This window comes from Tamandua tetradactyla, chromosome 20 (assembly GCF_023851605.1).
Source record: "Tamandua tetradactyla isolate mTamTet1 chromosome 20, mTamTet1.pri, whole genome shotgun sequence".
In the NCBI taxonomy this organism is placed as follows: Eukaryota; Metazoa; Chordata; class Mammalia; order Pilosa; family Myrmecophagidae; genus Tamandua; species Tamandua tetradactyla.
Window position 1 is genome coordinate 61479295 of NC_135346.1, and position 26551 is coordinate 61505845.

The 26551-nt window shown below is 37.7% G+C and overlaps 1 long non-coding RNA gene across 1 annotated transcript in view; it reads right to left on the bottom strand.

Annotated features, from left to right (window-relative positions):
• The window catches only part of LOC143664224 (uncharacterized), a 52222-nt gene extending 33072 nt beyond the window's left edge, over positions 1-19150 (bottom strand). Inside the window, exons 1-2 of the long non-coding RNA XR_013166382.1 lie at positions 18968-19150; positions 2083-2142 (exon numbers count right to left, since the gene is read on the bottom strand). This is a non-coding gene — a long non-coding RNA (uncharacterized LOC143664224). The remainder of the gene's footprint in view (positions 1-2082; positions 2143-18967) is intronic.
• Positions 19151-26551: the final 7401 nt, after the last annotated feature.

Sequence of the window (26551 nt, forward strand, 5' to 3'; positions counted from 1 at the left end):
CTTTGACAAAACATAAGGTACAACTAAAATATTATTTAGAGGGGAGGTTTTATTTTTATATGCTCCCGATACTAAATAAGAAAAATCGGAAATGGAAGAAGAAAGTCTGAAGTTCAAATGAGTTAGAATAGGAAGTTTTTTTTTTCAAGTGAGGGCAAGCAGAAACAAAAAAATCAATAATGATAAAAGGACAAAATACTATGATATTCTGCAAAAAAGCAAAATTGTAGACATCAGACCAGTGGTTGCCGCTGCATATGTTTTACTAAACTTAAACCGTTCACCCTAAATGGATGTATATTACTTTATTACATTTCTATAAACATACATTTTTAAAAGTTAATGACCTGAAAGAGTTGATGCTGCCCCTATGTAAATATGTTTAAAGACCTGAATTAAATGAATGGTATGATATTCCAGTTCTAGCGCATGAAAGAATTATAGGAAAATATAATCAGTTGGTCGACTGCAATTTCCTGTGATAATCAAGTTCAGACTTCTCCAAGAGGATTGGTTAAATTTTCATGAGGCACACTTATAAAATACCCTTGGATAGGGACACTAGAAACATCTCATTTCTTCTCATTTAAATTGAAATCCTGGTCTGCAAATAGTTTGGAGTAAAGATTTGCTTGTCTTTGAAAATGTTAAGTTAGATTCCAATATCCATGAGGAACTCAGAATATTTGGTCCAGAACTCATTACAGAAATAATTCGGTTAAGTCCTAGTTTAAATGACTTCAATATGATACTGTATTCAATTAGTGAGAGCCTGAGAGAATAACCTTAATTCAGCAGCATTACCAAATCTTTGCTCCTTCCTCTCAAGCAACAATTTTTAAAGGGCTGTTACAGACTCATAGTACCCAACACAGCTACTCTGTTGTCCCTAAGGGTTCACATGACAAGCCAACCTATTTCTCTGTGCAGAGAGAGTGTAGGTGAGCAACTTAGGAAATGGCTGATGCCAAAGAGTATCATTTTGGATCAGTCAAAACATTATGCCCTCCCCCAAATTGTGCACTCTGTCATGCAACGTAAGAGAAGAGGCCATATCAGAAAAAGAAACCCAGGTCTTGAGATGAAAATATTAGAGAAAAGATTGAACACAAAGATATGAAAGGCATGATTACGAAACAAAGGAAGGTGTTTCTGTTGATCTAAGACTGGGCAAGATATCAGTGTTTAAATACCTGTTGATTTTTCCACTCCGTTTTTTTTCTTTTTCCATTGAGCAGCTTGTAAGTGTTTGGCAACGGATAACCAATAACAAGTCAAACAGACATTGATAATGCTTTGAAAAGAATGCAAACATCAAAGAGAGATGGGTTACATAAAACTAAGCTAACTCATGAAGTTACAAGTTGAGGGAAAAGCCATGGAAAATAAAAATAGGGTGCAGTGCAAGAAAATCATGGAGTGTGGAAAACAGTGTTCTGATATAGTCAAGTCATGAGGGCCTCTCCAAGGACAGTGTGAAAGACACCTTCTACAGGAGGAGAATCTTAAGCATAGAAAATAAACACACTGTGTGCTAAGATGTCAAGGGAGAGCATGCATCCAGGTGCTAAATTGAGAATAAGCTTGGAGATTTGAGATTTAAATGAGCCAAGGGGCCTGGAGAATAACTGGTCAGAGATATGCAGAAGCAAAAACTTATAAGCTCATAGGGCTTAGTGAAGAGTTTTAATTTTATCCTGAATGTTGATGGGGGAGCCATTGAAAGGTCTTCAACAAGGAAATGAAATGATTTGAATTATATTTTCAAGATTATTCTGGCTGACGTATGAGGAATAGTTTGGAAGGGTTGCCATTGCGAATAGCCAACCAAAACCAAAATCTGCTTTTCTAGCTTTATTTTTGTGCACTTGCTTTATAGAATAATTTTTTTAAAACCACATGTGCACTAATACATTGTCTTTCTTTCATCTATTATCTGCTGCCAAGTCACAGAATTAATCACCAAAGATTTGTTTTCAATTTTGGTTCTAAGAGGCCTAAGATATTAGCTCCAGTGGGAAAGAGGTTTTTGAAGTCAATCTCAGAGTTTCCTGAGCATGTTTTGATGTGCTGAGTTCTTACCGCCTCCTTGCCACTTCTGGGTTTACCTTCCTGTGCTTCTTTTGATTCGTTCTCGAGAAACTAAATGGAAACACAAAGAAAAAAAAAAGGAATCATTACCTCCTTCCACATGCTTTCACTCATTTTTCTAGCTTCCCTTACAAGTAAAACCTAGCCTATCTTCTTCTGCCTTAAAAAATGACAGACAGCCACAGATACAGAGAACATTTCATAAATAAATGGCCATCCATGTACAGATAGGGTGACTTTTACCTAAACAGGAAAGTTTGTCCTTAGCATATTACTTTTGGTATTTTCTGTCAATTATTATCATCTTATGATTATCAAGCAAACACTAAATGAGTTTAATACCAGAGAAATCAGGTATCTTGCCATAGTTACACAATAGTTAACACAGACCCAAACTTCTGACTCAGTTCATCAAAATTTCTAACACAGGAGCCTACACAATGGGGAAAATTATTTGGAAACCACATATCCCATAAGGATTTCATATCCAGAATATGTAAAGAAATCCTACAATTCAACAATAAAAAGACAAACAACCCAATCTAAAAATGGGCAAAAGACATGGATAGACACTTTTCCAAAGAGAAAATACAAATAGCTAAAAAGTGCATGAAAAGATGCTCAACATCACTATTAGGAAAATGCAAATCAAAACTACAATGAGATATTGTCTCACACTTACTAGAATGGCCATAATAAAAAAAAAACTGCAAGTATTGGAGAGGATGTGGAGAAATTGGAACACTTATTCACTGCTGGTGGGAATTTAAAATGCACAACCACTCTGGAAAGCAGTTTGGTGGTCCCCAGGTAGCTAAAAATGGAACTACCATATGATCCATTACTAGGTTTATACTTGGAAGAACTGAAAGCTAGGACAGAAATACATGTGCACACCAATATTTATCACAGCATTGTTTTCAATTGCTAATGGATGGAAACAGACCAAGTGTCTGTCAACGGGTAAGTGGACAAACTAACTGATTTATACATACAATGGAGTATTATGGAGCCATAAGAAGAAATGGAGTCCTGATGTAGGCAACAAGGTGGATGAATCTTGAAGACATTATTTTGAGCGAAATAAGACAGACACAAAAGGGCAAATATTATATGGTCTCACTAATATGAATTAATTATAATGAGCAAACTCTGGGAGTTAAAATCTAGAGAATAGGTTACCAGGGGACAGAAAAAGGGCAGAGAATGGGGAGCTGATGTTTAATTTGTAAGGAATGTTTAATAACATTGATTATAAATGTTTGGAAATGGATAGCACAATACTATGTGATGGTAGCACAATACTTTAAGTGTAGCTAACAGTGCTGAGTGTGGATAGGATTGAAAGAGGAAGGCTAGAGTCGTGTATGTCACTAGAAGGAAAGCTAGAGGTAAAACACGGGACAGGGTGGACAGTGACTGATTAATTGTTCAAATATAAGAAAGCTTTTACATGAACTAGAACAAATGTACATCACTATGGCAAGGTATTAATAAAAGGGTAGTATAAGGGGAAAAGTTCAATTAATGCAAAATAAGGACTAGAGTTAACAGTGACATTGTAATACTCCTTTATCATTTGTAACAAAGACACTATGCCAAGGCTAAACATTAATAACAGGAGAGTGTAAGGAGTATGGGATTTTTTTTTCAGAGTAATGACAATGTTCTCATATTGATTGTGGTAATGAGTGCATAACTATGTGATTATACCAAAAGGCATTGATTGTGCATTTTGAGTGGATCGTATGGCATGTGAATAAAACTGTTTTGAAAAAAATCCCACCACACCATTTTTCTGAACATAGTGTTTCTTAGAATGGTCTTTTTCCAGTATCATCACACCCAACGCTGGTCTATCCCTCTGCTTCTGTGTAGGGCTGCCTGTTAAAAGTTTCACGTTGTGTACGTCACTTGTGCTTAGTGGTACTATTTAGGGAGGGTATTTCCTTGGTGTTAATATTAAAAAGTTCAAGAAACTTTGTTAAATATTGATGTATAGGGCCACCAAGCAAAGGCCAGAATTTGTTAACATCAAAGCAAATCAGATCTGCAAACAAAGGGGCCCTTTTTCTTTTTCAGGGGACATTTTCTGATGTAGAAAAGTCTGGATAATATTCACAATCATTTAAGTCTAGATGTATTGATTACTTATTAGTGCATAGGCAAAATCTAATGTCTGTGTCTCCTGTTTTCTTTTCTTTTTCTATTTCCTGGGAGTCCATTTTCACATGATTCTTTCTACCTAAACAGGTGAATGAAGAAAGAATCTGAGAAAGTAATTCTCACTGAGAAATATGAGTCTCTGATTCATCCTTCCAAGGGGTGTTTACATTTTAAAGTCAAATGAAGAAGAAACGATTTAATATTAATGTGGAATAGATTGGGCTTCTATATCCTCACTATTACTGACTGTAAATGGACACTAAATTCCATCTTATATAAAGTAAACATTCTTTAAATCAAGAGGAATTAAAATAATTCTTGGCATAGATGATATACAAAGTTCTTTGACTGAATTAATAAATCAAGCAATACTCTATTATTAAAAATTAGATATTAACTTAAGCATAAAACGTACCTTGACCAAGGTTTTGAAAACAGGGGTGAGTATGCCCATATTTTAATTATTTTATTTTGTTTTTGTGGAGAGGGTGCATGGTCCAAGAATTGAACCTGGGTCTCTTGCTAGGAAGGCAAACATTCTACCAGTGAACCATCCATGTACCCTCCCATATTTTTATGTTTTTTTTCAAGTTTCTACGTATTTGACAGTGTATATACATTAACTTAATACTCTATAACTTCGTAAAGAAGCCACAATAAATTCCAAAATTTGAATATTTTATATATCATTTCTCCAACTACAATTTTGCTACTAAAATTAGAAATCAATAGCTGAAAGATAACTAAAAGTGTACATATCTATAGAATTTAATAATATGTTAAGTGGCCCTTATGTTAAAAAGAGAATCATAGTGGAACTTTCTGAAAATATACATAGTCAAATGATAACAAAACTGTATATGCCAATATTGGAACAATGTAGATATAGTGAAATATGAAGGAAAATGCATTACTTAAACATATTCATAAGAAAACACAAATGATAGAAACAATGAAATTGAAATATCTATCTCAAGAAGTTGGAAAAAGAAAAAGAAAACAGAAAAATTAAGGGAAGAAATAATAAAGATAGATAACCAAATATTAGAAAACAGTAGTATTAATAAAATGGACTCATATCTAACAGGTTTAATTTTTAAAAAGGAATGGAAAAAAGCAAAGTGGAAAATTCAGAGCAAACAAAGAAATAGATTATTATTAACAATTATATGTCATAAATGATACCATAAAATGGATAATATAGAGAAAAGTAAAATGCAAGAAATTGGCACATGAATACCCCACATACCTCAAAAAATTTTATTATACTTCAAGTGACAAATGCACTCTCTCTTAGACAAGATGTTCCAAAGTATAGGAAAATAGAAGATGATGGCCAACCCAATTAATGCAATCAGTGTGCTCTTTATTCCAAAACCAAGTAAATAGAAGAAAAAAATCATAGACTCATTTCACTAAAGAAAATAGATGCAATGATCTTCAATGAAATATGAGTTAACTAAATCGAAAAGTGCGGTAAAAATAATATGCATCACAGTCAAGTGGGTTTTGTTCAGAAATTCAAGAACAGGTTGTCAGCATAAAGTCTATTAACATGATTTAGCAACTAAAGATTGTTACATTCTATGACAAGCTTTGTGAAGATCTTTATTTATTATAGGGTGCTAAATATTTAATGCATTTTGAAACTGTAGAGATAGCTTTGAAATTTTTCTTAGACTTAATTAATGGAAACAATTTAGATCAGGTAAAAGATAAGGATGCCCAAGGACACCAAAGCTTTTTTTTTTTTAACTTTTCTTATTTTATAGTATAACATATATACAAAACAAAGTAAGGCAAAAGCAATGGTTTTCAAAGCACTCTTCAACAAATAGTTACAGGACAGATCCCAAATTCTGTAATGGGCTACCATATCATCCTTTCAGATTTTTCCTTCTAGCTGCTCCAGAATATGGGAGGCTAGAAGAATAAATTTTTTTATCATCACAATTGACTACTTTTTTTACCCTGAAGCTTTTAAACACAGTATTAGAAGTCTTGTCTAATAAAAGACAAGATAAAAGCAGAAAATTTGTAAGGAACACAAGTGGAGAGAAAAGTCTTGAGTTTCATACATGACATCTACCATGTAAAAACCCTAGTCAACTTAAGCAAGGTTGGAAAATACAAAATCATCTTACAAGGATCAGTAGCATTCTAACAGCAACAGTCTAAAAAATGTACTTTATGGTTTTTGTTATTATAAATGATAGCTGGAAATCAACCTAAGAAGGATTCACAAGAACTTCACAGAAACAAAAATTAAAACTCAATTGTAAAACATTAAAAAATATTAGGATAAATGCGTGTATAAACAATTATTTTGGATGGAATAGTGTAATCAAATAAAGATGGCAATTTGTCCTCTAATTAATGTATATATTCAGAGTTTTCTCAAATGAAATTCAAGCTGGCATTTTTGGGAAATTCAACAAATTCAGTTTTAAATGCATATGGGGGGATAAATCCTTCACATACCTAAATCATTTGGAAACTAACAATAAACAGGAGTTTGCTGGACGTGTAAAATCAGCTCTGCGAATTTCCATTTTCCACCCTCTTGGTAGGAGAACTTGGAATATCAACTACTTTCCCCAGATTCATTTGCAGATAGGATTCAGGACGCAAATTAGGTGAGGCCTACAAAAGCCAGGAGCCATTTTTTGGCTCTTCCACTGACAGGCAGGGTTAGAGCATTAGGATATTCTCCAGGATCAAAGAACTAATGTTTATGCTCCAGCCTTGTAGACAGACTGGTTGGACATTCTTGAATCTGGACTCACTCCAGAAGCTCCTTGGGCAGTAGTAGTTCCTTGGGTCGATTCTGGAGGTGAGAGTATAATTGCAAGAGGAACAGTTTCCAACCCAGAGCTTCAGCCACTGCAATGATCACATAAGCCATCCAACTCTGAATTAAAACCTTTCATACCAGAAATATCTGCAGTGCATTCTATTTCCTGCTCTTAAGGATGCCTGAGAGAGAATGACATCATATAGGACACTAAGTCATCCAATAAAGCTGTAATAATAAAAACAATATGTCACTAGTGAAGAATACAACAAATAGATGAATAAAAATGTACAAAGAAAAAGATCAATACATATCTTGACACTTGAAATGCAATAAAGTTGGAACCACAAATCAACGGAAAGAGGATAAGTCTTATAACAGATGAAATTGCACAATGGGGTTTGCTATTTGGAGAAAAAGAAAGCTAGCCTCTAACTTGTATTAAAGATCTATGTACCCTAAGGCTATGCATAAAATGCTTTAATATTGGTCTGTGTGAGAGGGGAAGAGAAATTGGGAATTGGGGAGGAAGGAGGAAAATAAAGATCATGAGAATGGTCTTGCATAGGTCAAGATTGACAAAAAGTTAATAACTGAGAAGTATTATTAACACAATAATCTGCAATTTAGAGAAATAAAACAGAATCTCATAATTGGGACTCAAGTCCAGGCCACTTCACACATGAGGTGGTGCACGTTATTCCATCCCTTTCTCTACTTTTAAACATCCACACATTATTAGAAATTGGATGAGGGTGGAAATGCAAAATATTTTTCAATTATTACTAAGACTAACTAATTTTGAAAAGTCCTAACCTATTCTTTCCTTCTGTTTTGTAATGCAGCCAAAAGATATCAATTGAATGTCATCAAATCCCACCCCTGCTGAATTACCAATGAAAGAGAATATAGAGGAGACGGCTATGTGATCAACTCCGCATGGAAAATTTATTTGTCTCACCCGTGGAACTTGGCCTCAGGTACCCCAATCCCTGATGACTGGCCCACTGCTTGGACCAGAGCACACTCTTAAAAGTAATGGCCACTGAATTTGCTTAAAAGGAGAATTTTAGGTTGAATAAATGGTAATAGAATTTAAAAAATTTTAAATCCATGGGATTGCACTGCACAGTGAAACCTAAGTTAAAGCATGGACTATAGTTAATAGTATGACTATAACAATGTGCTTTTATCAATGGTAGCAAATATCCCACACCAATGCAAGGTATTAATAATAGGATGTCAGGCTGGTTTGAAACTGCTGTGTCCCACGGAAAAGTCTTATTCTTCTAATCCTGATTCAATATTGTAGGGTGGCTCCTTTGATTGGATTGTCTCCATGGAGATGTGACCCACAATTGGGTGAGACATTTGATTAGATTACTTCCATGGAGATGTGACCCACCCAATTGTGGGTTGGACCTTTTGATTAGATGGAAATGAGACTCTTCCCATTCAAGGTGGGTTCCGATTCGTTTACTTAAGTTCTTAGAAAAAGCTCACAGAGAGAGAGATAGGTCAGAGCTGTCAGAGACACAGACATTTGGAGATTCTTGGAGAGCTGACACACAGATGTTTGGAGATGCAGAGGAAAGTGCCAGAAGGACCCATAAAGTCTGTGTCAGCGATTTCACACCGGAAACCAGAAGAGGAGCCCAGACATCGCCACGTGCCTTCCCATGAGATACTGAGCAAGCCAGAGCCTGGAGCTGTGCCACGGAGGAATTAAGTGAAGACCCACAAACGCCTGAAGAGAAGCCACTGGACTCAGAAGCTGAAGGCAATGGGACTGATAAGAAGGAGCAGCAGATGCCAGCCACACGCCTCCCATGTGACAGACATCGGCCGTTCCTCAGAATCACGGTATCCCACTTTGGATACCTTAGTTTGGACATTTTTTAAGGCTCTAAAAGTGTAAACTTGTAACTTAATCAATCCCCTTTATAAAAGTCGATCTATTTCTGGTATATTGCGTTCTGGCAGCTTTAGCAAACTAAAACAGGTGGTATATGTGAATCCTGTATTTTATTGCATGACTGTTCTGTAAACCTAAAAGTTCCTTAATAAAATAAAAGAAATGGCAAAATCATGGGATGCTGAATGAGTTCTTTCTTAATGTCCATTGTCCTTTTCTTTATCTGGTTTACTATCTCTCTTTCTTTCTGTACTCATGGGAAGACTGAAGCTCTGTCCTCTGGAAAATGTCCATGTATTTAATTTTATCCTTTTAGCCCTGCGGGAATGTATGGCTAAACAATTATGGAGAATCAACCGTGAGGTTTCCTCCAAAAGAGACCTAAATCCATGTTGCCTGAGAAAATTTGGGTTGGGCTTAATTCCACCACAAGCAAAATGTATTTTCTGTTATTTAATCTTCCCTTTCAAGCTGTCATCTTTGAAAGACTAGATCATCCAGGTATCATGAAATATTCAAGATGCTTAGTATCTATAAACCTATAACTCTAATATTCAGAAGTTTATTTGGTGTCATTATTAAGAAATTGTCCCATTAAACTAAATTTGTCCTGCTTCTATTGTGTGCACATATACACAGTGCAGCTAGTTAGGTAGCTATAGATTAGATGGATAATAGTTAGATACATAGATAGAAGATGGGTAGATATGTTAGATGACTAGATATGATGGATGGATGGAATCCCAAAGGATTAAAGGATTAAATTACACAAATTTAACAAAGTTTCTTTGAATTTTGGTTTTAGTTACTAGGGATCAGAAGAAAACAAAACGGACACAGTAGAAGTCTTCATTTTGATTAAAAATTTCTGAGACTGTCCTCCCCACCACACGGGGCATGACTTCTGGGGATGTAAATCTCCCTGGCAATGTGGACACAACTCCTGAGGTGAGCCTGGCCCTACCACTGTGGGAGTTAGAAAGCCTTCTGACCAAAAGGGAGAAGAGAAATGAAACAAAATAAAGTTTCAATGGCTGAGAGGTTTCAAATGGAGTTGAGAAATCATTCTAGAAGTTATTCTGATGTAGTATATAGATAACCCTTTTCAGTTTTTAGAGTACTGAAGTAGCTAAAGGGAAATACCTGAAATTGTTGAACTGTAATCCAATAGCCTTGATTCTTGATGATGATTGTGTAACCATATAGCTTTTAAGGTGTGACTGTGGTTGTGAAAACCTTGTGACTGACACTCCTTTATCCAGTGTATGGATAAATGAGTAAAAAACTAAAGACAAAAAATAGTTAAATACTATTAAACTTTACCACCGGGGAAACCCCTGATCCTGTGTGAAACATTAGAGACACCCAAATTAATAGGCCAGTGCTTGGTCTTAAGACTTACTCTTGTGAAGCTTAGACATATAGCAGAGAAGCTTAACCTACCTATACATATGCCTAAGAGTTACTTCTGGTGGACCTCTTTTGTTGGTCAGATGTGGCCTCTCTCTCTAAGCGCAGCTCTGCAAGTGAAATCATTGCCCACCCCCCTACATGGGACATGACATCCAGGGGTGAAAGTCTCCCTGGCGGCATGGGAGATGACTCCCAGGGATGAGTCCAACCCTGGCACCATGAGATCAACAATTCCATCCTGACCAAAAAGGGGAAAAAGAAGTATAACTAATGAAGTATCAGTGGCAGAGAGAGTTCAAGTAGAGTCGTGAGGTTACTCTGGAGGTTGCTTTTATGCAAGCTTCAGGTAGACCTTGCTATGTATCATAACCTGCCAGAACCATTCCAGCCAATCCTAAAGAACACCTAGGGTAATATATAAGATTCCACAAGGGTTCCATGCACTAGGGTAACTGTCCAGAAACCTACAACCTCCAGATTGGTCCCTGGACCAGATAAGTCCTGAAACCTAGAGGGCCCAAACTCTCCAGAATATCAGCTAGTTCCATTTCCCTACCCCATATTATTGACAACCCCTTCCAAAATGAAAAAGTTAGAATGGCCATACTGCAAATACCCCTGAAGAGTGGGATAGAAAGATCAAAGGTGATGGTGGAGTTATACAGAGAAGGCAGGGTCTAACAAATGAATATAAATGCTGAATTATTAAATTGATATTTCTTTTACTCTTCAGTATCTTATGCCAAACTCTGAAATCTGTTCTACAACTAACTGTTGTAATGCGCTTTGAAATTTATTGTTTTGTATATATGTTATTTTTCACAAAAAAAGAAAAAAGTCAATTGTGATGATAAAAAATTATTTATTCCTTATTGAAGAATGCTTTGAAGACTATTGCTTTTTTCTTTCTTTGTTTTGTATATATGTTATATTATATAATAAAAAAGTTTTTAAAAAGTTTAAAAAAATGACAAATGATATCTGTAAAAACACGGAAATAATCTTTGCTGTGATAGTAATATTAAAACGCATATACTAGGGTAGTGCAATGGTGGCTCAGTGGCAGAATTCTCGTTTACCATGCCAGAGACCTGGGTTTGATTCCTGGTGCCTGCCCATGCAAGAAAAATAAGTGTAAAATGCTTAATACTATGTAAAAAAAACTATTTGAAAAACAAAATTTTTTTCAGATATAAAAACATAAATAATAGGGGAGACAAGGAGTATGGGATGTTTCGGATGTTCTTTTTTACTTTTACCTATTTTTATCCTTACTTTAGTTTTTTGGAGTAATGAAAACGTTAAAACTTCTATTGTGATGATGAATACACAGCTATATGATGATACTGTGAACCATCGACTGTACACTTTAGGTGATTATATGATATGTGAATATACAATATATGAATAAAATTACAGGGCCATGTGACAGTGGCTCAGCAGGTAGAGTTCTTGCCTGCCATGCTGGAGACCCGGATTTGATTCCCAGTGCTTGCCCATGCCAAGAAAGAAAAAAAATTACATTAAAAATCTCTAAGCAGCCACAGATGACAGAAAGAGAAAAAAAATACACAAAATAATTTTATACGGTGATACTAACTCTGAGTTAAATAAAGTAGGAGTGGTTCTGACTGGGAACATTCCGCCTTGCATTCAGAAGGGTCACCAAGGAGGAAGGGTGTCTCTAAAGAGGGACATCGAACCTAAAATCTGAATGGCAGGAAGGAGGCAGCCCTTCAAAGATGTGGGGCAAGACCGTTACAGCAGAGGCGACAGGTTGGGCAAAGTCTCTGAGGCAGAGACATGCATGGCATGGATGAAAACTAGACAGAAGGCCAGTGTGATTGTGCATACTAAATTATTGGAAAGTGCTGGAAGCTGATGTTTGGGAGGGACATGGTATCTGGGTCACATAGGACACTATTGTCTACAGACAGAGCTTAGATTTTATTATCTCTGTCATGGAATGTCAAGGTATCCTTCAAATACCTTGAAGGAAAAGAGAGATAATGCTCTTATTAAGGCTCTGCAATAATGTCTCTGACCACTGTATTCCAGAAAGACTGTAGAGAAGAGGGGAAGAAAGACCCACGAGGAAACAAGTGATAAAAGTGGCCTGAACTAGGGTCTTAAAGAAGACATGGTGAAAAGTGGTTAGACTCCGGGTGTACTTCAGAGGTATTCTTGACATTTATTTTTGGACTGGAATCAAACAAGTTGGTAAATGGTTTTGGGATTTACTGATTTGGGGAAGTTAAGACAAACCGATTATGGGGAAATGAGGAAAGGTGAAAGGAGGATAGCTGATAGCGTGAGTCCACAGTTGAGGAGCAGAGCTGGAGACACAGACAAGAGCTGCCACATAGGGAGAGACTGTAAAGACAGAAGAGTAGAGAAGATCACCTGGACAGGGAGTGTAGATAGAAAACAAGATAAGCCAAAGGTAGAACTATTTAAATATAGACAGCAAGGAGAACAACCCGGCAAGGGAAACTGAGGAGTGACAAGGAAGAAAGGAGGAAAACCAAGAGTGTGCATCATGGAAGTATAGAGAAGACAATGAATCTATTGATTTGTAAAGAGAAGTTGTTAGCACTCATTGGAGTGAAAATAAAAAGCTCCATTGGAGAAAAGGAAGATAGAATGAGAAGTGAGAAATGTGGAGAAGTGATTGATTACATCTCTGAAGGATTTTGATGTATGTCAGAAACTGAAAAATGCTAGCAACTGGAGGAAGACTTGGGATCAAAGGAAGAAATTAAATTTTAAAGCTGAGTATATAAAGGCAAATACAGGCATTAATGGAACAATCTGGTAATGACAGAAAAATATGATGGCAAGGAGAAAAGGGACACATGTATATGTATATATGTGCACACCTGCACTTGTGCATTTGTGTATACATATACATACTATATATGCATTTTATAAAAAATACAAATGCATAGTAACACCTGAGCATGTCAGAGTTAGAGACACCAAAATATGTACCCACCAAGAGTCAATGTTTCACGCAAACCATATTTCTATCTTTACAAAAATCACCTACAAGAAAGTCTTTCCCAATTGAATATCCCCATGTCTTACAGAATTAGATGGAGGAAATCAGTAACTGTAATCAGTGGATTTCACAGTGAAGGTTCTTGGTGATAGACCATAAGCAACAAAGTTCTGAGCTTCTCTTTATATTCCTTTGCTGAGAACCAGGCTTCATCCTCTCGGGTTCCACACGGCCCTGAGCACAGCATAGGCCTGTGCGCTCCCTCCCTCTGGAAAGGAATTCTACAGCAGGCGTCTCACAAATAATCAGGGCAGTTCTGTGGGCCTTGGAGTCTTCCTGAGTTCACCTCTAGTGCACATGAACTTCCACTTTCAACCATGACACTGAACCTCTCTTCCCCTAACTTTTCCAACTTGTGGAGTGGGGCTAGCAATGCTCCTTCAGTGTTGCTTTAAGGATTAAATTAACTGTGTATCACGTGTGCCACACTGTAAGGGTTTGGTAAACATCATTTCCATTTTCCCTGCAACATCATTGGCCTGAAGTGACCAAGAATAAAATCTGGATACTCCGGGTCCAGGTTTTGTCACTCTTGTGTTAACAAATGACCAGTCGGTTGGGTCTGGAAAGAGTGAAATGTGTTATCACAGAGAAAGGGAAGTGATTCATCATTGAAGTGAATGTACCCTCTGTTTCTTATCATTTCTGCTTCCTCCATCTGATAGATCTGATGAAGATTGGTTTACCAGCTGCAGGAGGAAGTTGGAAATGTCAAGTGACATTTTAGCCCTAAGATCCACTTTTGCCCTTCTGTCTCTAGACCCCTTCATCCTCCTGGTGTGATTAGCAACATCCCAAAAAGTCTTTAATGATGGAGACATTCCAGGGAGAGACCAAGTGTAAATTTACTTCATTCAGGGGGATAATTTTAACCTTAGCTTACACCACATCTGCTGTTTGACAATCACCAAGATAGAATCATCTGAAATCCATTTACTTTTACTGAATCTCCTTTTGATTATGATTTTTCTTGCTGAATGTCAGCTTTTTATCATCTCTTTCTTGGAAAATCTTAACGACTTCTTAACTTTGTCCAGCTTTCTCTGTCATTCCACCTTATACACTAAAGACAAATATTTTTCCCTGAAATACAGAACACATTGCATCATTCTTTAGCTCATAAAAGTTCACTGCTCTATCACATCCTATATGCCCTTGAAGGCCCTTCATCATCAGACTCCAAACTCGATTTTTAACTTCATCTTCTACTGGATGCATCCTTGAACAATAAGCTTCAATTACTACCAACTAATTGTCATTCCTAAATCACCTTATACTTCGAACAACCCAAATGGCAATTTCTCATACACATACCTCCTTCTCACAATCCCAAATCAGAGTAACACTCCTTCCTTCCTCTTGTTCCTATAACATATTGTTTGTGCTTCTACATAGAAAACATTAAATTTTACTTTATCTGAAAGAAAAGCTGTTGTGGCATAATGGAAATGCCACACAATTTGACATCAAAAATTACATCCCAGTTTTATGACATACAGCAAATGTAACTTTGCCAAGTTTTCATCCTCTCTCAGCTGTAATTTTTACAGCTATAAAATCTCTGATTTTTTAAAAGCTAACACACACTATGTGTAATGCTTTTTTGTGTATGCTATATGGCCGGGGTAACATTTCATTCTTTTTCCATGTGAGTATACCGTTATTGCAGCAACACTTGTAGAATTTTTGTTTGTTTGTTTTCTTTCTTTCGTTGCTTTGTCTGTTTGTTTGTTTGGAAGTGCATGGACTGGGAATCAAACCCAGGCCTCCCACATGGCAGGTGAACTACCTTTGCATCCCCTGAACTACCTTGCATTCCATGTAATGCTTTTTGTAGGGGCATATTCACTCATTATTTTGAAACAGTCTTTATCTGTTTCCATAGCCATCTCTCCTTTATATTTGATTAATTTTTCTTGAAGCCAAGAGCTATGGCTCATATAAGATTTCCATAAATGTTTGTTAAACTTAAAAAGAGTGAACTTTTCATCAGGGCAAGCATTTGAATTCAACTCTGTAGGCACAATTGTGTAATTTTCTCCTCCAGTCTACTATCTAGAGAAGCATCTTTACCCTAAACCTCAAAATCCTTTCTCCATCCATTACCCTATAAGTGATTTAAGAAATATGAAGGCACTAAATGGCTAGATTCAGAATTGGAGGGATGACAGTCATCTTTTGAGTGGACAAGGAAGGTTGCATGGAAAATCAGATGTAGAGAAGACATTCCACCATCTGAAGGCTCTAACACAGAATTGGCCCTAAGAGACCAAGCATTCTTAGGCAGTGAGAGAGATGCAGAGACTGGAGTGGGGAGACTGCAATCCAGCAAGAGAAAGCTTGTGTGTGTGAAAGGGGTGCATAGAAAAGTTAAGTTCAGAAAGCTGGAATTTGACAGGGTATGTCAAGTACTGTCCTGGGAGGAGAACTTCAGTGTAGGTAAAGAGGCCCAAAGGAGTCAGGCTTTGGCCCCTTAGCTGCTCTGTGTGCTGGAGACATTGTGAGGACACAGGCTGCAAAATCATCCAAAAATTTGCAACCTGTGTCCTCAAAGCATTTGTATTATAATGGTGAGAGATATATATGGATGCATACAGAAGTTGATAAAGTGATGACAGTAATACAAAGCTGATATAAGAAAAGTAATGATTGTTGTAGTTTTGCTGAAATAGAGATAATTAATCTGGCTTTATAATTTTCTGGGTGAACTATTTATCAAAAACTATCCACTTCCAATTTTTCTGATTACATGATCTCCCAGCAATGTTGTTAATTTGATTTTCCAAATTCACTGATCCATTGAGTGGCTAAAACATAAAGTAACCATGGTTTAATTCTTCATAATAAAATATCTCCCAATACCAATTAATAAATGTATCCAATGATGTTACTTATTTGATATTTGATGTTGCATTTATACAAGCTCCAAAGGAAATAGGGATAATAATAATCACTTAAGAGAGTTACTATGAAAATTTAATGAGATAATTCCTTTGAACTTCTTAACACTGTGTGGGGCATAGAAAAAACCGTAAATAAATATCAGGAATTACTATTGCTGTTTCAGTGCAAGTCAAATGGAGTTATTTAGTCTGGACAGTTCCTTTGAGTCCTACCAACTCTGGCTGCCCTGAAATTCCCAGAAAAGACTGTGATGCCAGCCCTGAGACCTCCTCAAGCAACCGCCTCCTCTTCCTCTTCTCATCTTTCTGAATCTTAAAGTAGAACTGAAACCCAGTAAACAGGCTTCTCAAGACAGTGAGGTGATGGATTCCAAGCAAAGAGCAATGACTGAGGAGCGGAATGAGGAGGTGTAACTGCAGCTTCACACGACTGGAATGAAGAATTCCAGCCTTGAGTGTCCATCCAGTTACACACCAGATGACTGACTTCGACAAGCCAAGATACTGGCATCTCTCTGAGTCCAAATGTCTTATTTACAGCATGACTGAATTGAATTGGCATCCTTTTGCTGATTTAATTTTTATATGATGAGAGAGGTTCATGGCTTTTCCCAAAGAGACTGTCAACCTTATCAGAACATGGTAACAGATCCTACTGGGAGTGTTTAAAATCAACACATGGAAGAAGGTGATTAAAAATGGAAAGATCCGGCGGGCCGCGGTGGCTCAGCGGGCAAAGTGCTTGCCTGCTATGCTGGAGGACCTCGGTTCGATTCCCGGCCCCAGCTCATGTAATGAAAACGGAGAAACAAAATACAATAAAACAAGAAAATGCTTAAAAGATGTTTCCCTTTCTTCCTCTCTTCCTTCCTTCTATCCTTCCTTCCTTCTCTCTGTCTTTCCTTAAAAAAAAAAAAAAAAAAAAAAATGGAAAGATCCTTTAAGTCTCACTATCACAAAGTCATCATCTTATATTCTGCTTCCTTGTTTTAGATGAGAACTATGAGCACTTCTTTGTATGAGCCAAGAAACATTTAACAAGAACCTTTTGTCTGCAGAGCATTTATGCAAGAATTTCAGGAATTTCAAAGAGGATAAAAGGCATTGTCCTTCTGGTGAAAAAAATATCCATTTCTACACAGAAAATATTAAATCCATTTCTACATAGAAAATATTAAATTTTACCTTATCTGAAAGAAAACTGTGGGGCATAATGGAAATGCCACATAATTTGACATCAAAAATTACATCCCAGTTTTATGACATATAGCAAATGTGACTTTGCCAAGTTTTCATCCTCCCTCAGCTTTAATTTTCACAACTATAAAATCTCTGATTTTTTTAAAGCTAATGCACACAATAATCTAAAAAGGATACACATGTGCAATCACAGCACCAGACCTGATATGTTAGTTGTCACAATGTAAGTAAATTTTTTATGGTACACAGAGTTAGTGAAAGAATAATTTCTGGCAGAGAGCAGACGTTGACTTTGAACTGAGCATTGCAGAACGAAAATGTGGAAGAGTAAAGATGGTTGAAAGTTAACTCTGCTAGCCAAAGAAAGTTAATGGAAAGTAAAAATATTAGGAAGTAGTCAGGTTTGACAAGGGAATAAAGTCTATAAAATAAATTTATAGAAGAAAGGGAAGAACAGGATGTTCAATTAAACCAATTACGCACATATTCTTTAAATCTCTGCTTTGTACTAAGCTCTAAGATGTGTGGGAGTTGCAAAGGTACACTCAAGCAATTCTTAGCCTGACAGGGTGAACTATTAGTTATGAAACAGTTATAGACTGGGTGCTAAGCAAGGTGGCTGAGACGATGCCCAAAGTGATAAGAGAATGAGAAGGGAGTGATTAAAACAGAATACAGAGGACCTTAAAATCCAAACCAAGTCATCTGGACCTTAGCTTTTCACTACTAGGAAATGGATGTGCCCATTAGAACACCAGAGTAATGTTTGCCTTAACTAAATTAATCCAGTAATGTCGTATATAAAACTGTCTAATAGGGGTATGCATGAGTGGGTGGGCTTGCAAAGTACCTAAGAATCAGAGAGACAGTCATTTAAGATTTAAGCCACATGTGAAAATAATAATGTCTGTTGTCTGTAACTGTCCAACAGCTTAGGAAGTTTTTGAACCGTGTACGTCTACAAGGTGCCAAGAGAAAGCACTACCTTAATCAGAAGGATTGAGTGCATATGTTGTGTCTACTCTCAGAGATTTCAAACAATAATTTTCATAAACCTGATGTTTATTATCATACTAATCCCATGAAGCCAATTAGGGTAGGAAGCATAAGCCCTAAAATCCAGTAAGGAAAGAGAGGCACAGAAAGAATCCAGAATTGAGGGACCTTGGTCTAGAGTTGCCAGACAAAATACAGAACTTCCAGTTAAATTTTAATTTCAGATACACAACACTTTTTAGAGTATAAATATGCCCCATGCAATGCTGAAATACTTTTATTCGCTCAATCTGGTAAACCTAACATATTCAGAAAGAAGTAAACCTTCTGAAAACACATCCTGTGCCTATGATATCCAATGCATACCATAAAGTCTCTCCATCTCTGTTCTGTCTTTCCCAAAAGGCAGTGCCCAGAGTAATACTCACCAGACTCCTCTTAGTAGACAATTTCCCATCCTCTTACTGTGGCTTGGTTTCTCAGCAAGGATGTCTCACTTCACTCTGAGCAGTTCAAAACCAAAGTAGCAGAAGCAGGATATTATATCTGACCACTGGTTTGTGCTCCTGCGAACCACAAGAGCCCAGGGTGAATGTGCATAGTAGAGAAGGAAGGAGCCTTTCTGCAGGGGAAGGGAGAAGGAAAGTACGTGAGAGCATGTGTGGGGCACACTTGTGTGTGCGCATGCGCTCATGTGTGTACATAGTGTGGGGGGAAAGTCTGAAACATGAAAGAGAAAAATCACCATTCTGGGTTCACTTTGCTCTCAGGAAATTCTAGGACTGGATGACAAGATAATGTAACCTCTTCCTCTATTCCTCAGAAATCTGAGATGCCAAGATTCCCAATACCTTACCCTCTTACAAGCACACAGGGAGCAAATCTCTTCTTAAGGAAAGTGAGAAATGAGTTAAAAATAAGGTTTTTTTTTCTTTCCTCTGGTCCTAAGAATCAGAGCAAACATAGACATCATTTCTTCCAAAGGTCTAACGCTTCAAAAGACAAGGTGGAGAAGAGAGAGTACATGGAAGATTAGAAGGTCCTGAAAGTTGCTTTAGGTAACTAAAGAAGCCATTGTTTTTTCTCTGGTTGTCAACCCAAGGCTAATTTTACAATGGGGAAGGAAGAGGACCCTAAAGACATGATCCTCATTATCTCAGGATCCCACATCCTCCCTGCACTGCCCACTGAGACACAGAAGCAAGCTGGCCATAGTGATAATTTCAAAGGCACAGTATCAGAGGTAGGAGGTTAGCCAACAGCTGACTCTGAGCTGTTAAGTGTTGGAAAAATGTAATAGATTATTCATTTTCTCCTCTCCGATAGTGTGAACAGTTCATTGGGTTTCTTGAGTTTCTAAGCTACATGAAATTGATCTGATGAACTCAGAAATGATATGTTCATCTATTCCAAATCATTTTCTTTTTATGGAATAAAGGAGCCAAGACTGAGGAAGTTTGAGCTATTGTAAACAGCAGCCAAGCTCAGGAGTCTGAAGAGCTTTATAATGATTTATATATTTCGTATTATTATTTTATTTATCACTCTGATACTTGAGAAAAATATACATTTGAAACAGAAAATACCCAAGTTCCAGCTTTATTCTTTACTCAATCTTTATGACAAACAACTGCTTCCCAAACTGTCATGTACATAAAGATTGTATGAGGGTTTTGCTAAAACGCAGGTTCCGACTCTGGAATTGGAGTGAGGTCTACGTTCTCCCTTTCCAACAGCTCCTGGGTGATGCCGCAGCTCCCGGTCCTTGAACCACACTCTGAGTAGCAAAGCACTAAATACATGGTTCTCAAGGGGTGGACCCCGATTAACAGCCCGGCACCACCTAAGCGCTTGCCAGAAATGCAAATTATTGGGCTCCCCATTTATTCACCTACTGAATTAGAAACTCTGGGGTGGAGCCTAACAATCTGACTTAAGGAATCTTCCCGCCGCTCAAGTTCAAGTTCCACGGCAATAAACCATTTTTCTCTTGTTCTGATTACTCACAAACTCATCAATCCCCAGATGCTCAGTTAGCAGGATGGTTGGATCTCAGACATTAAGTGCTAGGGCTGAGGGCAAACATAAAACATCACCAACTTATGCTGCATCTTTCACTCCCCTCTGCCCCCACACTAGCACCTTTCAATTGGAAAAGAACAAGAGTTTAATTTCACTAATGATGCTAAACCATGAACCCTTCCCAGACCTCACTTTGTCCATCTGTAGAATTGATAGGGTATAAATGAAAGAGATTTTCACTAAACTGTGATGTTCTGCAATTTTCATGCTGTAGCGATTGATTGAGCACAATAGACATCAGCGCTATTCAACCGCATTTGAATTCTCAGTGCTATGATGAAGAATGAGGCCGTTTTCAAAGGAAGTGCCTTGACTTATCCATGTAATACACACCATTTTTGTCCTCTACAGATGTCATCTCTGTTAATATTCCCTCATCTTTCGCTTTTCTGCTTGCCTGCATACCAACAAGTTCAGATTTCATTAATCTGAAATGGATATAAAATATCTCTCTTCGTTCTTTCAATGTCAAACACTTGTGTTTTCATGATTATTAAATTTTTATATATTTGCTACAAAAAATTAGAAATTATAAATAAGAAAAAATCATTAAATAACTCAGGGTCCTACTACCGGTAAACAATTCCTTATTGATTTTAGTGGATCTCGTTACAGTCTTTGTTCTGTGAAAACACACAAAGACACAGATATACCCACTAGTTTAAAATATTTCCAAAATGGGGATCATCCTGTACACACGTTTTTCTATACCATTAAAAAATTTCTTAACATTGTTACTAACGGATGTATAGTATTCCATTATATGATAATAGAATGATTATTTTCCACCAATTGCAGTTTTTTGTTATTTCCTGCTTTTTTCTGTTATAAGTAATGCTGCCATTATTCGTATTCTTATAAGTAAATCTTGACATAGCACTGCTGATAGTGGTTAAGATTTCTAGTAATAGCTGTCAATGTGCCGATTTTATAACATTAAGTGTGTACAGCCATTGCTCCCCAGAGACAGAGGAGACCCAGTTTCAATGGTTCCTGCAGGGCTGAGAGCCACAGGGCTAAAGTACAGTCTCCCAGCCTGACCAAACACACCAGGTAACACACAGCTCCTCCCTGCTGAGAATGAATCCCTGATTATGTGAAGGCAACATTTCAACCAAAACCAGCTCCTAAATCTGACAGTTATTTCATTTTTTATAAATGACCCATAAGATAAGAATTAACCATCAGAAAAGCTAACATCCAAAAAAATCAAATAGGTTGCTCCAAGTGCTTTCAAAGCCATTACTTGACTAAGTGAAAATTTTTGTATATTTATTATATGAAAGAAATTATTCCATGCTTGGGAGAAAGCAAAATGATGACTGATTGGTTTATCCTTTTTATTACTTCATATTAAATAAATTTTAATTAGTCTACTTAATTCTAATCTGGAAGTAGTAGGGAAAGCACCTTTTTGCCCCAATACATTTGCAAATGAAAAAGGAAGAATTCCCTTTGTAGCGTCAATTGGCGATGATGCATCCAATCAAGTATTTTGTTTCATCAAACAGAAGCTGTTAAATGACCAGAAACTAATTGGCACAAAAGCCAAATTAACAAGGATCACAGAACTTGAAGATGTCCTGTTTAGGTCTTAACTTAAAATGATTTCCTGACCAATAAATAATGCAATTTAGTTTAATCAATTGTCCCGACAGAAAGCAAGTTTTCAAACTTTTACTAGCATTCCCATTATTAAGCCTGTTCTATAAACTCTCGTGAACTTTCCCCTTCATCAAACTCCTCCGTGCATTTTGGGGTGTTCCCTTGCCTGGCAGTTCATAAACTCAAGTTTAAGTTTTTTGAAGTACACATTACTAATTTTTAAAGATTTTCGTGTTTACAACCTAGTGAGATTAGATGCAAACTTGCAGAAACCAATACATTATGAATTTACAGCTGGTAGAGAAATTAAGAGCAGGATTATGGATTTAGTGTATGTAGAAAGGCAAACAAAACATATATCATGCAGTAATCTTATTTGTGGTTTTACTTTCCAAAATAATATATAAATCTCCTTCCTTCAAATGCTCTTTTGTCATTCTGCAGTGTTCTCAATTAGAAAAACTAATTAATAATAATAATATATCAATCACCAATACTTTGACAAGGCTTAGAAAGAACTTTGAACATTTTGTATTTTTATACTTTCAGTTGGAAGACACACCATATGGATGACGATGAAACTGGTTTATATGGTACGTGGATCCCGTTTTCAGGAGCACTGATTCCTGCCAGGAAGCTGGGTGAGACCAGCCCTGCAATCCCCACCGCCTCTGCTGGTGATTAGACCCATGAGGTCAGGGAGGCCAAGGGCTGACACTTGTTGCAGAATATGTTCCTCTTAACTTTATTCTCTTTCATAACTCTATGCAGTGGGTACCTCGAAAGCAAGAGCCGTTCTTCAGAGATATTTTCTTTATATTCATTATCTCTTACTTAAGAGGTGTGTAATAAATATTTAAATTGTATTAAATTAAATTAGGTTGCATATTTTTCAAATGTGCACAGGAAATTCCTTAATATAAACCACTGATGTAGCCATCTCTAATTAGAAATAGCAAGCTTAGTAAGTGAAGGTGGCATTGTAAGTAAGTACTATAAGAATCTCCTTTACCCCTGAATAAGTGGTAATCAATTAAGATGGCCTATAAAAGATTGAAAAATTTTATTCTGGGTTATAGTGGTTGCAACTCCATGCCTCATAAAACCCCAACCAGTTGAATTCATGTCATCTTTACAAGATCAGTATGTAAAACTCTTTTCTATTTCTAATTCTTCATTCCACAACTCTACAAATTGCAATTAGAAATATTCCCTAAGGATGCCCACACTAACATCTCACCCTTGGGCCTTGATTAAGCAGTAAGTTACAGTGTGAAAATAGCCAGTGGAACAGATTATTATCAGAGCTTCCCTGCCCCCATCATGGATCCCTGGGGTTAGGAATCACAGGAAACAGAGCTTAGCTGGGTGCTTCCTTTCCTAGGGGATGGGAGAATCGAGTCCAAAGGGAGTTATTAAAGGTGCTCATCCATAGCACCTGGGCAGTGGGACCTAGACCGTGAAAGATCCTGCCCTGGATGATACGCGCTCGTCCTGTGATACTGGATGTGCTCTTCCCGTGATACTGGATGTGCTCCCCCTGTGATAATGGATGTGCTCCTCCTGTGATAATGGATGTGCTCCCCCTCTGATAATGGATGTGCTCCTCCTGTGATAATGGATGTACTCCCCCTGTGATACTGGATGTGCTCCTCCCGTGATACTGGATGTGCTCTTCCCGTGATACTGGATGTTCTCCTCCTGTGATAATGGATGAGCTCCCCCTGTGATAATGGATGTGCTCCTCCTGTGATAATGGATGTGCTCCTCCTGTGATAATGGATGTGCTCCCCCTGTGATAATGGATGTGCTCCCCCTGTGATAATGGATGTGCTCCTCCTGTGATCATGGATGTGCTCCCCCTGTGATAATGGATGTGCTCCTCCTGTGATCATGGATGTGCTCCCCCTGTGATAATGGATGTGCTCCTCCTGTGATAATGGATGTGCTCCTCCCGTGATAATGGATGTGCTCCCCCTGTGATAATGGATGTGCTCCTCCTGTGATACTGGATGTGCTCTTCCCGTGATAATGGATGTGCTCTTCCCGTGATACTGGATGTGCTCCCCCTGTGATAATGGATGTGCTCCTCCTGTGATAATGGTTGTGCTCATCCTGTGATACTGGATGTGCTCTTCCCGTGATAATGGATGTGCTCCTCCTGTGATAATGGATGTGCTCCTCCTGTGATAATGGATGTACTCCCCCTGTGATACTGGATGTGCTCCTCCTGTGATAATGGATGTGCTCCTCCCGTGATAATGGATGTGCTCCCCCTGTGATAATGGATGTGCTCCTCCTGTGATACTGGATGTGCTCTTCCCGTGATAATGGATGTGCTCCTCCTGTGATAATGGATGTGCTCCTCCTGTGATACTGGATGTGCTCCTCCTGTGATAATGGATGTGCTCCTCCTGTGATAATGGTTGTGCTCCTCCTGTGATAATGGATGTACTCCCCCTGTGATAATGGATGTGCTCCCCCTGTGATACTGGATGTGCTCCTCCCGTGATACTGGATGTGCTCTTCCCGTGATAATGGATGTGCTCCTCCTGTGATAATGTATGTGCTCCTCCTGCGATAATGGATGTGCTCCTCCTGTGATAATGGATGTGCTCCTCCCGTGATAATGGATGTGCTCCTCCTGTGATAATGGTTGTGCTCCTCCCGTGATAATGGATGTACTCCCCCTGTGATAATGGATGTGCTCCTCCTGTGATAATGGATGTGCTCCTCCTGTGATACTGAATGTGCTCTTCCCGTGATACTGGATGTTCTCCTCCTGTGATAATGGATGTGCTCGCCTGTGATAATGGATGTACTTCCCCTGTGATAATGGATGTGCTCCTCCTGTGATAATGGTCTTCCGAGATCTCTGAATGACACCATTGTTCTTAGGAAGACAATGAATAAAAAATTCCGGTGTGAAAGACTCAATTTACTATGAAATCCCCATACATGGCCTCAGAATAACCGATCAGCATTCATACTTTAAATCTCAATTGGTTCAATAAGAGCCTTATTTGTTAAATAAAGCAATCAAATAATTGGATCAAGTAGTGTTTGTGTTGACTTTTCAAAAAACACTGAGATCCTCTGACTGAATTTTTTGCATTAAAAAAAGTGTTTTTAGAGTTCGATAGACACAGTGTTTCATGGACAGACACTAAACTGCATTTCTCAGAGCTGACAGGCCACCATACCATGTGTCTCCATATGGGTAAAACATATGTCCTCCATATCAAAAACAGCTGTGCATCTGGGTGACGTGCCAGCCTGAGCGGTGTGGCCTACATGATATCGATGTTTCTGCATTGACTGTTTAAGCAGGAGGCATCGGTCTTATCAAACCTACCTGAAGTGAGTCTTTTACGAAATGTTGTCCAGTGGTTATGTGATTTCAAAACTGAAAACCACAGTTTCCATCACAGACTGCTAATACATGCACACACACACAGAGACAAAAGAAAAAGTTTATTTCTGTGACATGCAGGAAACAATGGGGAGAAACAAATAGAATTTGTCTCCCTAGCAATTATACTGCGATTTTCATAGCAATGACTGCCTGACTGCTATGCATAGGAAATCATTGCAGGCTGCAGTCAGAAAAGCTGGCCAGTAAGCTCTTTATCTTCACAGTTAAATCCCAAATAGTAAGGAAGAATTACTTTTCCCAAAGATTATCTCGGGCAAATTTTATTTTTGAGTCCCCTATTTATTACGCCTATTTTTAAAGTGTAATTTTCTTTGGGCCATATAGAGTATTTTAATAATTACATTTCTCCATTGTTGCCAACAAGATTTTTTTGCTTTTACTTTGTTTTTTATTTTACTTTATTTTTTTGCCAAACCGGTTGTCATTCTTCTCCAAAGGAAGACTGTATACAAACATGACCAGAGACTGGGATAAGAATCTGCTTCAGACCTTAATCTAGATTTGGATAATTTAGAAATGGGATTAAAGAGGTAATGAGTATGGAGGGGTGTAGCTAGAATAGGGTTCTGTGGACCATTATAATGATGTTGGATACTTACTCAGAGTAGGTGAAAGAGAATGTAGGCTTTTCAACGAAGATGGATATGATTTGACTTACTTTTTAGCATAATCATTCTGGTAAGGACAGGAAGATGAGTTAGCTGTGAGAAATTATTGCTATCTTGATAGTTTTAAAGATAAAGTTCATGGGATTTGCTGATGGATTTTACGTGCAGGCATGAAAAGAGAGAAGTCAGAGGTGACACCATGGTTTCTGGCCTCAGCAACTGGAAGAGAAGAGTCGCCATCAGTGGAGATTAGGAGACTCCAGATGTAGCTTGTAAAGTGT